This window comes from Bos javanicus, chromosome 23 (genome assembly GCF_032452875.1).
Source record: "Bos javanicus breed banteng chromosome 23, ARS-OSU_banteng_1.0, whole genome shotgun sequence".
NCBI lineage: Eukaryota > Metazoa > Chordata > Mammalia > Artiodactyla > Bovidae > Bos > Bos javanicus.
Window position 1 is genome coordinate 31,338,367 of NC_083890.1, and position 14,064 is coordinate 31,352,430.

The 14,064-nt window shown below is 40.1% G+C and overlaps 4 non-coding genes across 4 annotated transcripts; 1 reads left to right on the forward strand and 3 right to left on the reverse strand.

Moving 5' to 3' along the window:
- Positions 1-3,424: 3,424 nt before the first annotated feature.
- TRNAQ-CUG (transfer RNA glutamine (anticodon CUG)) lies at positions 3,425-3,496 on the forward strand. Its single transcript has one exon. It is a non-coding gene; the product is annotated as a tRNA-Gln (tRNA).
- A 6,432-nt stretch (positions 3,497-9,928) lies between these two features.
- TRNAM-CAU (transfer RNA methionine (anticodon CAU)) lies at positions 9,929-10,000 on the reverse strand. The gene has a single exon. It is a non-coding gene; the product is annotated as a tRNA-Met (tRNA).
- A 916-nt stretch (positions 10,001-10,916) lies between these two features.
- On the reverse strand, positions 10,917-10,989 carry TRNAV-AAC (transfer RNA valine (anticodon AAC)). The gene has a single exon. It is a non-coding gene; the product is annotated as a tRNA-Val (tRNA).
- A 2,496-nt stretch (positions 10,990-13,485) lies between these two features.
- TRNAT-AGU (transfer RNA threonine (anticodon AGU)) lies at positions 13,486-13,559 on the reverse strand. The gene has a single exon. It is a non-coding gene; the product is annotated as a tRNA-Thr (tRNA).
- Between the last annotated feature and the right edge of the window lie 505 nt (positions 13,560-14,064).

Consider the following 14,064-nt stretch of genomic DNA (forward strand, 5'->3'; position numbering starts at 1 on the left):
GTTCTCTCTCGCGGCTGGGCTCTTCACAGAGGGCGCTCAGAGGAGGCATCTGAGCCTACAGGAGCAGAGCACGATAGATGGACTAGCAGTCCGCGCCCTTAACACTTTCAGGCCACCTCTTCCCGTTATAACTGCAAATTCCTTCAATTCTTAGACATGCTAGGAATACCTCTGCACAAAGTTGATCTTGTGGGACTGTTCTTCAAACTGTGGGTAGCAACCCATGAGTGAGCAGCCCTTGCTATCACCTTTGAGAATTCCAGTACAGGACAAGTTATTTCCACTTTGCTGGGGGCAGCTCCCCACATTTTCATGACTGTTGAAACCTAACCTAACCTGGCCACACCTCCAACCTCGTTTGTCACCGTTCCTGTTACACTCGTCCCTCCAAAATATCTTCTAGTCACAAGCTATGATACAATTATTTCTACCATCTTCTTTTCCTTTCCGTATTTACTACCAGCAAAATGTTTTTGCCCTCCATTTTGCCCCCAGTTCTGATTCTCTATTCATTCCTCAAATATTAACTTAGACCTTTCAGCACTTCTTACCCAGGCCTTCATCCGCTCCCTTGTCTAGGCTCGCGTGCTCCATCTGTGTTTCCTCAGCACCCAAATGTCCCCTTCCCCTACCATCTCACGTTTTAATTACTTGTTGAATAACTCCCCCACTGCTGCTCTAGACAGAGGATATCCTAGGGGAGAGACCAGTACTGTGGCTTTGTTCACCTTTCACTTCTCAGTCCCACAATCCCTGGCTCCTGTTAGGAGTTTAAAAATATTGAGTGCAGAGTTCCCAGGCGGCCTAGTGGTTAGAATTCCAAGCTATCCTTGGTTGGGGAACTGAGATCCTGTAAGATACGTGGCCAAAAGAAACAAAAAAATAAATTAAAGAGAAAAGAAAAACTTGCTGAGTGCATAAAGTTTCATCCCAGAACCCAGGGTAGCTTGTGTCCATGTTTGGTTACAAAACATTCTGCTCTGCTTTTTCCCAAATTTCTTCTCACTCTTTTCCTTCAATGATCCCAAGTCTACAGTAAACTCTGAGAACCAGACTTTGCCCAGGACTGGAGCAGAAACTTCCCTGAAGGTGAATGTCAACCATGACTTTGTCTTAATGAGGCCACAGCAATAGCTCAATTTGGAGTTGAGGAAGGATATGTAATAAGAGCACTGAATTTTGTACTTTTGAATGAGAATTTGAAAAGAAAGTCTCTTTTGACTACATGCTTGCCCTGTCATTCTAAAGTCTGAATGTGCCTACTTGTGGTTATCTATTGGCTAGGGGGAGGCCAGTGCCTGCCATGGGCCTAGCCTCTGAAAAGAGCTAATTACACATTTGTCATCCAGTTGAAGATTTTTGAACGCTGCATAGAAAGTGAGGATTTAATCTGAAGGCGTTCTTTTTCCCTTGCTGGGGGTGCAGGAAGGAGACTTTAGCCTCTGAACACTGCACTTTATTTATTCCTTGCTGGAAGGGCTTCACTTGCTGTCCTCATCACAGTTCGCCTGAGGGCGTGAGTCTGGGAAAGCTGTAGGATGGGGCCCTGGGGAAGTACAGGCCTTTTCTCTGCTACACGGGGCACGGCTGCTGCACAGGTCAAGGCCCCTTCCTCACGCAGTGCACTTTTGCTAACATATCAGGAATCACGCAGAGTCAAGGCCATTGGGACTATTCTCTGGGGCGCTGGAAAATGTCATCGGGCTGGTATATCCGTTGCTGACTAAGTTATGCCGATAGAAGAGGAATCTACCTGGGTTCTCCCCGCTCAGGTTTAAAAGCGTCTCCTTTGTAAGGACGTTTTTCTTGTACCCGCCAGGTTTTGACAGTTTAGGATCTCCAGTGGAGGATCTTTACCCTCTCTCCTGAGGGTCTTCTACCCACTCTATGCAAACAAGGAACAGTCTTCGGCCATTCTTCGCCTGTTCTAGAGGAAAACTCCCAACCCAGCATTTCGGAAAAGAACCAATTTAAAGATTTTGTCCAGTAAAAGCCACCCTGAAAAAATCCTTCTGTAAAGGAATCCTGGAAGAAACCTGGCCTTTTGTTTTTGGTGATTTCCACTCGCCCCCCTACGCCCGCCCCAGGTAGTGGGAGTTGCGCTTCATGGTCTAAATCCACTAGAGGCGCACGGACTCCGAAACCCGCCTCCGGTTTAAAATCTGAAATCCTGGAAAGCAATCCCAATCTGCAAATCATGAAAGTATTTCAGCTAGGTCAGTCTCATCCGACGGGCGTCGAATTTCAGGAAATTGCTTCGATCAAAGCTAGACTCCCCAGTACCGCTAAAGAAATCGCTGGGTACACACTGCTAAACTTGTGCTGGGTATTTTTGCCCGCGAAAAGCCAGCCTGAGGAGTTTGTGGAGATACTGGATTAGGATGCGACTCAGAATATTCACCAGGACCCATCACAGAAACTAACTGTCTTGCAGGTTTTCACCAAATATGGACGCCGAAGTGTGTGCGGGAACCAGATGCGGCAGCAGGGGAATCTTCTCTGTGTCCATTTGGGAGTCTCTATATTTTCTGTTGGTGAAAGTAGGACCGTGGGGCTCGACTCGGTCCTAGGAAGACTTTCGAGGGCCTTTCCTTTCCTTTTCCCCTCACCTCCCCGGTTCCACCTTGTGCTCCCAGGGCAGCAGGGATCTTACTCCAATCGCATCTTCCAAGCATGTTTAATTCCATTTTCCTTAAATGTCAGTGTCTTGTCTGCGACTCTGGTAAATCTTTCCATAACGCGTCAGCAAAAGAGGTAGATCAGTTCAGTTCACTTGCTCAGTCGTGTCCGACTCTTTGCCACCCCATGGGCTGCAGCACACCAGCCTTCTCTGTCCATCACCAACTCCCGGAGCTTGCTCAAACACATGCCCATCGAGGCCGTGATGCCATCCAACCATCTCATCCTCTGTCGTCCCCTTCTCCTTCTGCTTTCAATCTTTCCAGCATCAGGGTCTTTTCCAATGAGTCAGTTCTTTGCATCAGGTGGCCAAAGTGTTGGAGCTTCAGCTTACCACCCTAGAAAAAGACGATTTTCCGTGAAGTAATAGAATCTGAGAGAGAAGGGTGAAAGACACCAGGTCTCTGCCTCAGGTTATTCATCTGTAAAATAAAGATCATGATCCCCATCTCGTAGGACAACTCTGAGCCTTGGGTGAAGTAACAGTACAAAACGGTTATCATAAAACCGAGCACTCCGTGAGAATGGGTGGGTGGAAAGGCCGATTCCTAACATTAGGGAGGCAATGTTTTGCAGTAGAGTCTGCTTAGATGATAGATACAGGCATGTGACAGGTAAGGGTTCATGACTTAATCCTAGAGGAGGAAATGCAAAATGTATTTCTACCCTTTAGAAAACCACATCAAGGTTCTTAGGGAGGAAGAATTATATCATCAAAGAATTTAGAAGGTAATTGTCCAGGACAGGCCCCATGGTGTAATGGTTAGCACTCTGGACTCTGAATCCAGCGATCCGAGTTCAAATCTCGGTGGGACCTGTAAAAAGTCTGTTTTTACTTGATTTCACATCCCCTTTCTGTAAATTTCTGGTAACACTTATTTCTATGGAAATCTCATTGCAACCCCTGGAAGCTTTCACCCGCAGACACGAGGGCTAGGAAAAAAGTGCTATCTCTCTTACTACAAATTTTCTTTTCGTATACTAAATGCTTCTCAAAAATTACATCTTTACTTTTTATTGGTCACTTGCTACTATTAAACTTGAAAACAACTCAAACTGGGGGAGGGGGGAGACCCTTGAAATACAAAACACACACCAGAAATAGTTAAAATTATCTTTTAATATATTTTTCTGTTTCAGAGTAATATAATAATCAGTAACAGCGTTTAAGCATAGAAAAATGCAATATGGAAGGATAAAATTTCATGGTATCTATAAAATAGAAATACCTTTGAAAGAAAAAAAGAATTCATGAACACTGACTTGTATACTTTTCAAGGATGCTAGCATATATCATGGAGACAGCAATGGCAACCCACTCCAGTACTCTTGCCTGGAAAATCCCATGGACAGAGGAGCCTGGTAGGCTGTAGTCCATGGGGTCAAGGAGTCGGACACTTACTGAGCAACTTCACTTTCACTTTTCACTTTCATATATTGGAGAAGGAAATGCAACCCACTCCAGTGTTCTTGCCTGGAGAATCCCAGGAACGGGGAAGCCTGGTGGGCTGCCTTCTATGGGGTGGCACAGAGTCGGACAGGACTGAAGTGATTTAGCAGCAGCAGCAGCAGCAGCATGTATCAAATTGCTCTTGGGTACCAATGGATAAAATTCAGTGATGGACTGGACTATTTTAATGTTCAAATTTTACCAATTACATTGTGAAAATGTTGGCAATTATATTCTTTAGGACGATTCAAACTTATGAAGAAACAATTTAGAAGACCACTGGAAGGCAATGTGAGAGCATCAGAATACTATGACAATTCATAAAGATTCTAAGAAATGAAGATAGCTTAAGGATACTGTCCTAGGTTAAAACAATGAAGTGATAAACCAAAGCAGCCCCCTCACCATCATCTCATTCTTAGACACATTTATTTCTAATTTTCAGGTGGATTTCTTTCTTATGTGAATTTGCCATTTAAGATCGCCTACTTTTCTTGTAGGCTTTCACCAAAGCATATTTTTACTAAAGCTTAGTTGCTCAAACATTTCTTATGCTATAGTTTCCAAGTAAATATTTTTTTCTTCTGAGTTTTCTTATTAATTGCAACTACATGCTTTATTATTTTACATTTTGTATTTAAATCACTAATCAATCTGAAATGTGATTTGTTACTTGTTGAAGGTAAATGTTCATCTCTGTTTTCTGCCAAAGGCAAAGTTAGTTATGTCATCACAGTTTATTTTAAAATTATCTTTGCCTACCTACTGAATTGAAATATCAAATTTGTCACTTATTAATGTCTATATTATTTTATCTATTTTATAAATTTATTTCCCTTTATGTATACTTATGACAATGCTAGGATCTTCTGATTAGATTTTATTTTAATACATTTTACTGCCCATAAAGCATTCTTCTCCTAGGGCATTTGACATTTTCAGATGAAGGGGAATAAGAAGATAAAGAAGGGGAGGTTGGAGATTCAAATAATGTTTCATTTTGTAATTTCAAGCTTCTTGTAAAAGTTGAGAACACATTGAATAAGCATACATATAAACCAGATATCCTGGAGTACAGAAATCTCAGGAGTTAGGTTTCAGTCCTTTGGATCTCTATTTAGTTATTAGTAAAGGTGCTGGTGCCATTAAACCCTGTCTTTTCCTTGGTGAACCCTGCAGGCTTTGAAGAGATCCAGAAAATAAAAATTATAGGTCATGAGGTTTCAGCATTTGTTTGAGGTAGCTAAGATGTGATAAAGCATAGTTTCTCTCTTTCAGTGAAACTATGAGCCATGCTGTGTAGGGACACCCAAGATGAACGGGTCATGGTGGAGGGTTCTGACAAAACGTGGTCCACTGGAGAAGGCAATGGCAAACCATTTGAGTATTCTTGCCTTGAGAACCCCATGAACAGTATGAAAAGGCAAAAATATAGGACACTGAAAGATGAACTCCCCATGTCGGTAGGTGCCCAGTATGCTACTGGAGATCAGTGGAGAACTAACTCCATAAAGAATGAAGAGACGGAGACAAAGTAAAAACAACACCCAGCTGTGGATGTGACTGGTGATGGAAGTAAAGTCTGATGCTGCAAAGAGCAATATTGCATAGGAAGCTGGAATGTAAGGTCCATGAATCAAGGCAAATTGGAATCAAGCAAACAGGAGAAGGCAAGAGTGAACATCGACATTTTAGGAATCAGTGAACTAAAATGGACTGAAATGGGTGAATTTAACTCAGATGACCATTATATCTACTACTGTGGACAAGAATCCCTTGGAAGAAATGGAGTAGCCATCATAGTCAATGAAAGAGTCCAAAATGCAGTACTTGGATGCAATCTCAAAAACAACAGAATGATCTCTGTTCATTTCCAAGACAAACCATCCAATATCACGTTAATTCAAGTCTATGCCCCGACCAGTAACGGTGAAGAAGCTGAAGTTGAATAGTTCTATGAAGACCTACAAGACCTTCCAGAACTAACACCCCCAAAAAGATGTCCTTTTCATCATAGTGGACTGGAATGCAAAAGTAGGAAGTCAAGAGATACTTGGAGTAACAGGTAAATTTGGCCTTGCAGTACAAAATGAAGCAGGGCAAAGGCTAACAGAGTTTTGCCAAGATAATCCACTGGTCATATAAAATACCATTTTCCAACACAAGAGCTGACTCTACACATGGACATCACCAGATGGTCAGTACTGAAATCAGATTGATTATAGTCTTTGCAGCCAAAGATTGAGAAGCTCTATACAGTCAACAAAAACAAGATTGGGAGTTGACTGTGACTCAGATCATGGACTCCTTATTGCCAAATTCAGATTTAAATTGAAGAAAGTAGGGATAACCACTAGACCATTCAGATATGACCTAAATCAAATCCCTTATGATTATACAGTGGAAGTGACAAATAAATTCAAGGGATTAGATCTGATAGAGTGCCTGAAGAACTATTGACAGAGGTTTGTGACATTTTACAGGAGGCAGTGATTGGAGACCATCCCCAAGAAAAAGAAATGCAAAAAGGCAAAACGGTTGTCTGAGGAGGCCTTACAAACAGCTGTGAAAGGAAGAGAAGTGAAAGGCAAAGGAGAAAAGGAAAGATATACCTATTTGAATGCAGAGTTCCAAAGAATAGCAAGGAGAGATAAGAAAGTCTTCTTCAGTGATTAATGCAAAGAAATAGAAGAAAATAATAGAATGGGAAAGACTAGAGATCTCTTCAAGAAAATTAGAGATACCAAGGGAACTTTTCATGCAAAGATGAGCACAATAAAGGACAGAAATGGTAAGGACCTAACAGAAGCAGAAGATATTAAGAAGAGGTGGCAAGAATACACAGAAGAACTATACAAAAAAGATCTTCACAACCCAGATAAATATGATGGTGTGATCACTCACTTAGAGGCAGACCTCCTGGAATGTGAAGTCAAGTGGGCCTTAGGAAGCATCATTACAAACACAGCTAATGGAGGTGATGGAATTCCAGTTGAACTATTTCAAATCCTAAAAGATTATGCTGTGAAAGTGCTGCACTCAATATGCCAGCAAATCTGGAAAACTCAGCAGTGGCCACAGGACTGGAAAAGGTCAGTCTTCATTCCAATCCCAAAAAAGGGCAATGCCAAAGAGTGTTCAAATTACCGCACAATTGCACTCATCTCACGTGCTAGTAAAGGAATGCTCAAAATTCTCCAAGCCAGGCTTCAACAGTACATGAACCATGAACTTCCAGATGCTCAAGCTGGATTTAGAAAAGGCAGAGGAACCAGAGATCAAATTGCCAACATCTGTTGGATCATTGAAAGAGCAAGAGAGTTCCAGAAAAACATCTACTTCTGCTTTACTGACTATGCCAAAGCCTTTGACTGTGTGGATCACAACAAACTGTGGAAAATTCAAGAGATGGAAATACCAGACCACCTGACCTGCACTCTGAGAAATCTGCATGCAGGTCAAAAAGCAACAGTTAGAACTGGACATGGAACAACAGACTGGTTCCAAATAGGGAAAGGAGTATGCCAATGCTGTATATTGTCACCCTACTTATTTAACTTATATGCAGAGTACCTCATGAGAAATGCTGGACTGAATGAAGCACATGCTGGAATCAAGACTGCTGAGAGAAATATCAATAACCTCAGATATGCAGATGACACCACCCTTACGGAAGAAAGCAAAAAAGATCTAAAGAGACTCTTAATGAAAGTGAAACAGGAGAGTGAAAAAGTTGACTTTAAACAACATTCAAAAAAACTAAGATCATGGCATCCTGTCCCATCACTTCATGGCGAATAGATGGGGAAACAGTAGAAACACTGACAAACTTTATTTTTTGGGCTCCAAAATCACTGCAGATGGTGATTGCAGCCATGAAATTAAAAGACGCTTACTCCTTGGAAGAAAAGCTATGACCAATCTAGACAGCATATTAAAAAGCAGAGACATTACTTTGCCAACAAAGGTCCATCTGTGGTTTTTCCAGTAGTCATGCATGAATGTGAGAGCTGGACTATAAAGAAAGCTGAGCACCAAAGAATTGATGCTTTTGAAGTGTGGTATTGGAGAAGACTCTTGAGAGTCCCTTGGACAGCAAAGAGATTCAACCAGTCCATCCTAAAGGAAATCAGTCTTGAATATTCATTGGAAGGACTGATGCTGAAGCTGAAACTCCAATACTTTGGCCACCTGCTGCGAAAAACTGACTCCTTGGAAAAAACCCTGATGCTGGAAAAGATTGAAGGCAGGAGGAGAAGGGGACGACAGAGGATGAGTTGATTGGATGGCATCATTGACTCAATGAACATGAGTTTGAGTGAACTCCAGGAGCTGGTAATGGACAGAAAGGCCTGGAGTGCCGCAGTTCATGGGGTCACAAATATTTGGACATGACTGAGGGACTGAATTGAAATCATAGTTTACACAAATAAAGCCAAGGGTTCAATCTCTGAGGAATATCTTTTGATTTCTATGATCCACACTTCAAGGACAGTCTGTGACTCTCCTATTTTTTTCTCTCTTCCACTCTTTCCTGTTCCTTCTCTATTTCTCCCATAAAATTTTTGAGTTGGCCAAAAATTTCGTTCTGGTTTTTCCATAATGTCTTAATGAAGTTTTTGGACAACCCAATACTTCATGTACCCTAGAACTATTACTACACTTTTAGATTGCCAGTTTCACTCATCTATCTTTGCTGTTTTCTGTTTTCCTGACTCCCCTTCCTTCTTGAAAAAAGATAGCATATTATAATCTTAATCTGTACATCCCCTCACATAAGTAACAATATCTCCTGTTAATCACTCCATATCTTTTTTGCAGCTGCATGGTACTTCTCCTCAGAGTCTATATGTCTCAGTTTATTCAACAAATCTCCTGTGCCTGGACATTTTCAGTTAAAAATGCTTTTTGGGAATATGCAAGCAAAATAAATTGAAAATGGTTGGTTTTGCCAAATAAGAACATATTCATCAGTGAAGTAAAGGAAGGAATGAAACAGATCCACCACATGCAAAATTTTATTAATATTTTTTCTTTTGATATTTTTCTCTGTGAATTCTCACTGCTTAGAAGAATTTCTATTTTCTTGTCATATATAAGTCACTCATTTTAAATTATTTTAATTAGACATTTTCTCTCAATTTCTTTTGCAAATATATCAGTAAAACTATTTTTCTTCTAGTTTCTCCATGGAATTCTGATGCACAAAAAAATTGTAAATGTAGTCTACTGTTTTATATCATTTCATATGCAAGGTTTTTGTTTCTTTTTCTCGTAACATTCCCATGAATTCAGTTTATGTAAGTATGAACAGGGATAGTGTATGAAAGGTGTCTTCTCAATTATTGTAACATAAATTGCTTCAGAGAAGAGTTCACAGCATGTTTCTATTAACTTGAACATTATAAATCATGCCTAAGAATGAACAAAAGAGTGAAAGGAACCTGAACCCCCCGACTCAAGTAAAAAGGCAATGTAGGTTTCTAGCAACCAATGATCTCAGGCAAAATAACAATGTTTTTTTTCTTTGAGTGTAGGGAAATGTGCAAGAAAATAAAAAATTATATCCTATCTCAGTATATAATCTCTGTAACACAAACGGTTAATTTGTTGGAAATAAACATGAAATTTGTCAGCTCTTCCTCTACTCCAAAGATAAGACTTGTCTCTTATCTTTTGAACGAGAAGGAAATTGTGCAGTCATTTGAGGAGAAAAAAGGAAAACGCTGAACCCTAAATGAACTTTAGGAAATCAAATACACTCTCCGAGGCCGTGTATTGGAGATGTTACAAAAGTACTAGCAGAGGATGGTTTCGATCCATCGACCTCTGGGTTATGGGCCCAGCACGCTTCCGCTGCGCCACTCTGCTCCCGTTGAGCCACTGGTTCTCCTCTTCCTTACCATATTAAAGATCAGCCACTTCGTTAGAATACATATTTTTTTCTCCCTCTTTCCTTAGCCTGAGATCAATTTCCCCAAGAATTAAATGACCTCAGTATTCCCCTCCATGTTGCGCTTTCCCAATCTGCCAAAAATCCGGCATCTTTCCTTCAGGAGCTGCTCTGAGCTCAGGGGAGGAACTTCGAAACAAGACGAGCAAAGTCCCTAAGTCCTTCCTTACGGATAACCGAGGAAGGCATGAATTCAGACTTGAGGAGAAAGGATATTAACTAGCTCGTTCTGTTTTCCGTCCTCAAGAAAGTTTCCCTGAGGAAACTAGAAGCAGCATTTCCATATATTGACTGACTAACTGCCATTTTCAGCTTTCCGGGCACCTGATTTACCCTCTCAGGCCTCTGCCCTTGGCTTCATGAAAAGGGGCTTCGTATCCCTTTGACAGTTTTCTCTCGTCCTCAGCGAATGCTGGATTTCCCAGACCAAAGAACAGAAACCTCTATTCTATTCTGTTTTGGTCTGGATCTCCCAGACCAAAGAATAGAAACCTCTGACGCCTTTCATCCTGTGCTCTGTCTGCCAAATAACTTCCGCAAGTTTCCTCTTGCTCTTTTCACCATCTTCCTTCAGTCCCTTCAGGAGTTTCTGTTTCTTCATTAAATACTTGTTTTCCGGGTCCCAGAACAGGTAGGGTTTTGGTTAAGAAACAAACTCTGTAAACCTCAAGAGAGAATCTGAATGAAAACACTCCCCTGGCGGTTCTCAGTTGTCAGTACTAATTTCATTGTGGCTTGGTACTTTGTTCTTGTTCGTGCTACGGAAGAAGGGTCCTGTGTTTAAAGATAAACAAAGATCAATGTGGTCAGTTGGAAACCTCAAGCAAAAGCTATTGTTTCCGCCCGGTTTCGAACCGGGGACCTTTCGCGTGTTAGGCGAACGTGATAACCACTACACTACGGAAACAAGATATAGAGTTGTTATTTTTTTTTTTTTTTTTTTTGGTCAGGATAGGTGAAAGCATGTCTATAACCCAGGGCTATTTACCAAAATATCCTGCGATATTTAGTCGAGAGAATAGCAACTTTCCAAGTGCTCATCTGCAATTGCCTAGGTCTGTTAGCGTCAAAATCTATAAAGCAACAAGAAAAAATAGTCCATAACGTATAAGAATGAACACAGACCTGCTGACCAAAAGAAACCACGCGCAAAAGAGAACGTATTCTATGACGCCAATTGTTTACATTACAAAGTAGGCAAGAAGCTTTTGCATTGTTATGAGTCAGAATAGTGGTTCCCTGGGAGTAGGTAGAGTGGGTAGTTACTAGAAAGTTCTAGGAATATTGCTGATACGCCTGCTGGTTATCCAGAGATGGTCAATTTGTGTAGAATCATCAAGAAAACATTTTTATACTGGGAGGTGGGGTTATTTACTGAAGAAACTGGGGAGTGCCAGTTGTGGGGACTGGCTAAGCAAGTTGTAAATCCATAGGGCAGGCACTCAGGTAAGACTGGCAATCAGAAAGGGCAGGCAGGAAACAATAGAAAAATTATTAATGAAACAAAAATTTGGCTCTTTGAAAAGTTCAACAAAATTGACAAATGTTTAGCTAGATTTACAAAGAAAAACATAAAGAAGATATTCAAATTACTAAAATTAGAAATGCAAGTGGGGATATTACTACAGATTTTGCACAAATAAAAATATAACAAGCCAACACTATGAAAAATTGTATGACTGCATATTGGATAACCTAAATGAAATGGACAAATTCCCAGAAACACACAATTTACCAAAACTGAAACATGAAGAAACAGATATTTTGACAGCCTATAACTGTTAAGTATATTGAAGCAGTAATCAAAAAAATTACAACAAAGAAAAGTCCAACCTAGACATTTTCACTGGTGGATTCTACCAAACATTTAAAGAAGAATTAACACAATCCCTCTCAAACTCTTCCAAAAAATTGAAAAGACGGGAACATAACTCATTCTATGAAGACTGCATTCCCTTAATATCAAAGCCATTAGAAGAAAAGAAAACTGCAGATTAATATCCCTAATGAACATAGATGCAAAAATCCTCAACAAAATGTTAGCAAACTGAATACAGCAACATATTATACACCACAGCCAAATAAGATACATTCCTGGAATGTAAGCGAGATTTAACATATTAACAGAATGAAGAAAAAAAGAACAGGACCATCTCAATAGATGCAGAAAAAGCATTTGACAACATTCTTTCATGATAAAAAAAATCAATAAACTAGGAATAGCAGGAAACTATTTTATCTTCATGATAAAAGTCATTTATCAAAAAGTCACAGCATCTTCAATGGTGGAAAAGTGTAAGCTTTTTCTCTAATACCTGGAACAAGACATAGGTGTTCACTTTTACTACATCTATTCAGCATAGTAATATCAATTCTAGCCAGGACAAGTAGTCAAGAGAAAGATATAATGTCATACATAGAAAGTGCTGAGGATTACACACACACACACATTAGAGCTAATAAAAGAATTCAGCAAAATTGAAAGATACAAAATTCAACATACAAAATCAGTTGCATGTTTATTCACTTACAATGAACAATCCAAAACAAATTAAGAAACAGTTCCTTTTACAATTGCATGAACAAGAATGAAACATTTAGGAATGAACTTAATCAAGGTGGAGGCAGAGGTTTACACTGAAAACCATAAAACTTTAGAGAGAGAGAAAAAAAGATATTAAAGAAGATATCAGTGAATGGAAAGATATCTGTATTCATGAATTGTAAGACTAATATGGTTATAATGTCAATAAAGTCCAAAGTGATCTGCAGTTTCAATACAATCCCTATCATAATCCCAATTTTTTTTAGAGATTAAAAAAAATTCATCCTAAAATTAACATTGACTCTTGTGGAACCCCCCAAATAGCCAAAAAGATCTTGAAAAAGCAGAATAAATTTGGAGCCCTCTCACTTCTTAATTTCACAATTTACTTTAAAGCTATAGGAACCAAATCCATGTGGTCCTGACTTATAGCCAGAAATATAGACCAATGAAATAGAATAAAGACCCCACAAGTAGATTCTTGCATATATGATCAGTTGGCTTTTGACAAGAGTGCCAAGACCAATCAATGGAGAAATTACAGTCTTTTCAACTAATGGTGCTAAGAAAACTGTTTATCTACTGAAAGAATTAAAGGTGAACTTCATTAAAATTTTAAAACTTGCTATGTGAAAGACATTTTAACAAAAATTAAGACAAGACAGAGAAAAATATTTGCAAATGAGACATCTGAAAAACGACTGTTACTCAAAATGTTATTTTAATACTCAACCAGAAAGCAACCCATTAATTTTCTAACTCCTGCTTCTTTGCTTGTCTTCAAAATATCTTCTCCAGCAGCCTTTGAAGATTAAAGTTCTGAGGCCATGGAGTTTGCTTTTGAAGCCAAGAAGATAAAGGCCTCGCTGGGATTCGAACCCAGGATCTCCTGTTTACTAGACAGGCGCTTTAACCAACTAAGCCACGAGGCCCCGATAGTGAAGAACGTCACAACGTGTTGTTTTTCATTTCAGCGGTTTGGTTGAGATTTTACTACGAAGTATATTTGGACATGGAGAAGGCAATGGCACCCCACTCCAATACTCTCGCCTGGAAAATCCGATGGATGGAGGAGCCTAGTAGGCTGCAGTCCATGGGGTCGCTAAGAGTCAGACACGACTGAGCGACTTCACTTTCACTTTTCACTTTCATGCATTGGAGAGGAAATGGCAACCCACTCCAGTGTTCTTGCCTGGAGAATCCCAGGGACGGGGGAGCCTGGTGGGCTGCCGTCTACGGGGTCGCACAGAGTCGGACACGACTGAAGTGACTTAGCAGCAGCAGCAGCAGCATATTTGGACAGGAATCTCTTCTAGGAATGGAAACTTGATCTGACCAGAGATTCAAAATCAGAATTGAACAGTCAAAGGACTTGAGGGGGCCATTTCTTTTCCATGAATTTATCAAAAAGAAAGATCTGGTTATGGACGGAGGCAG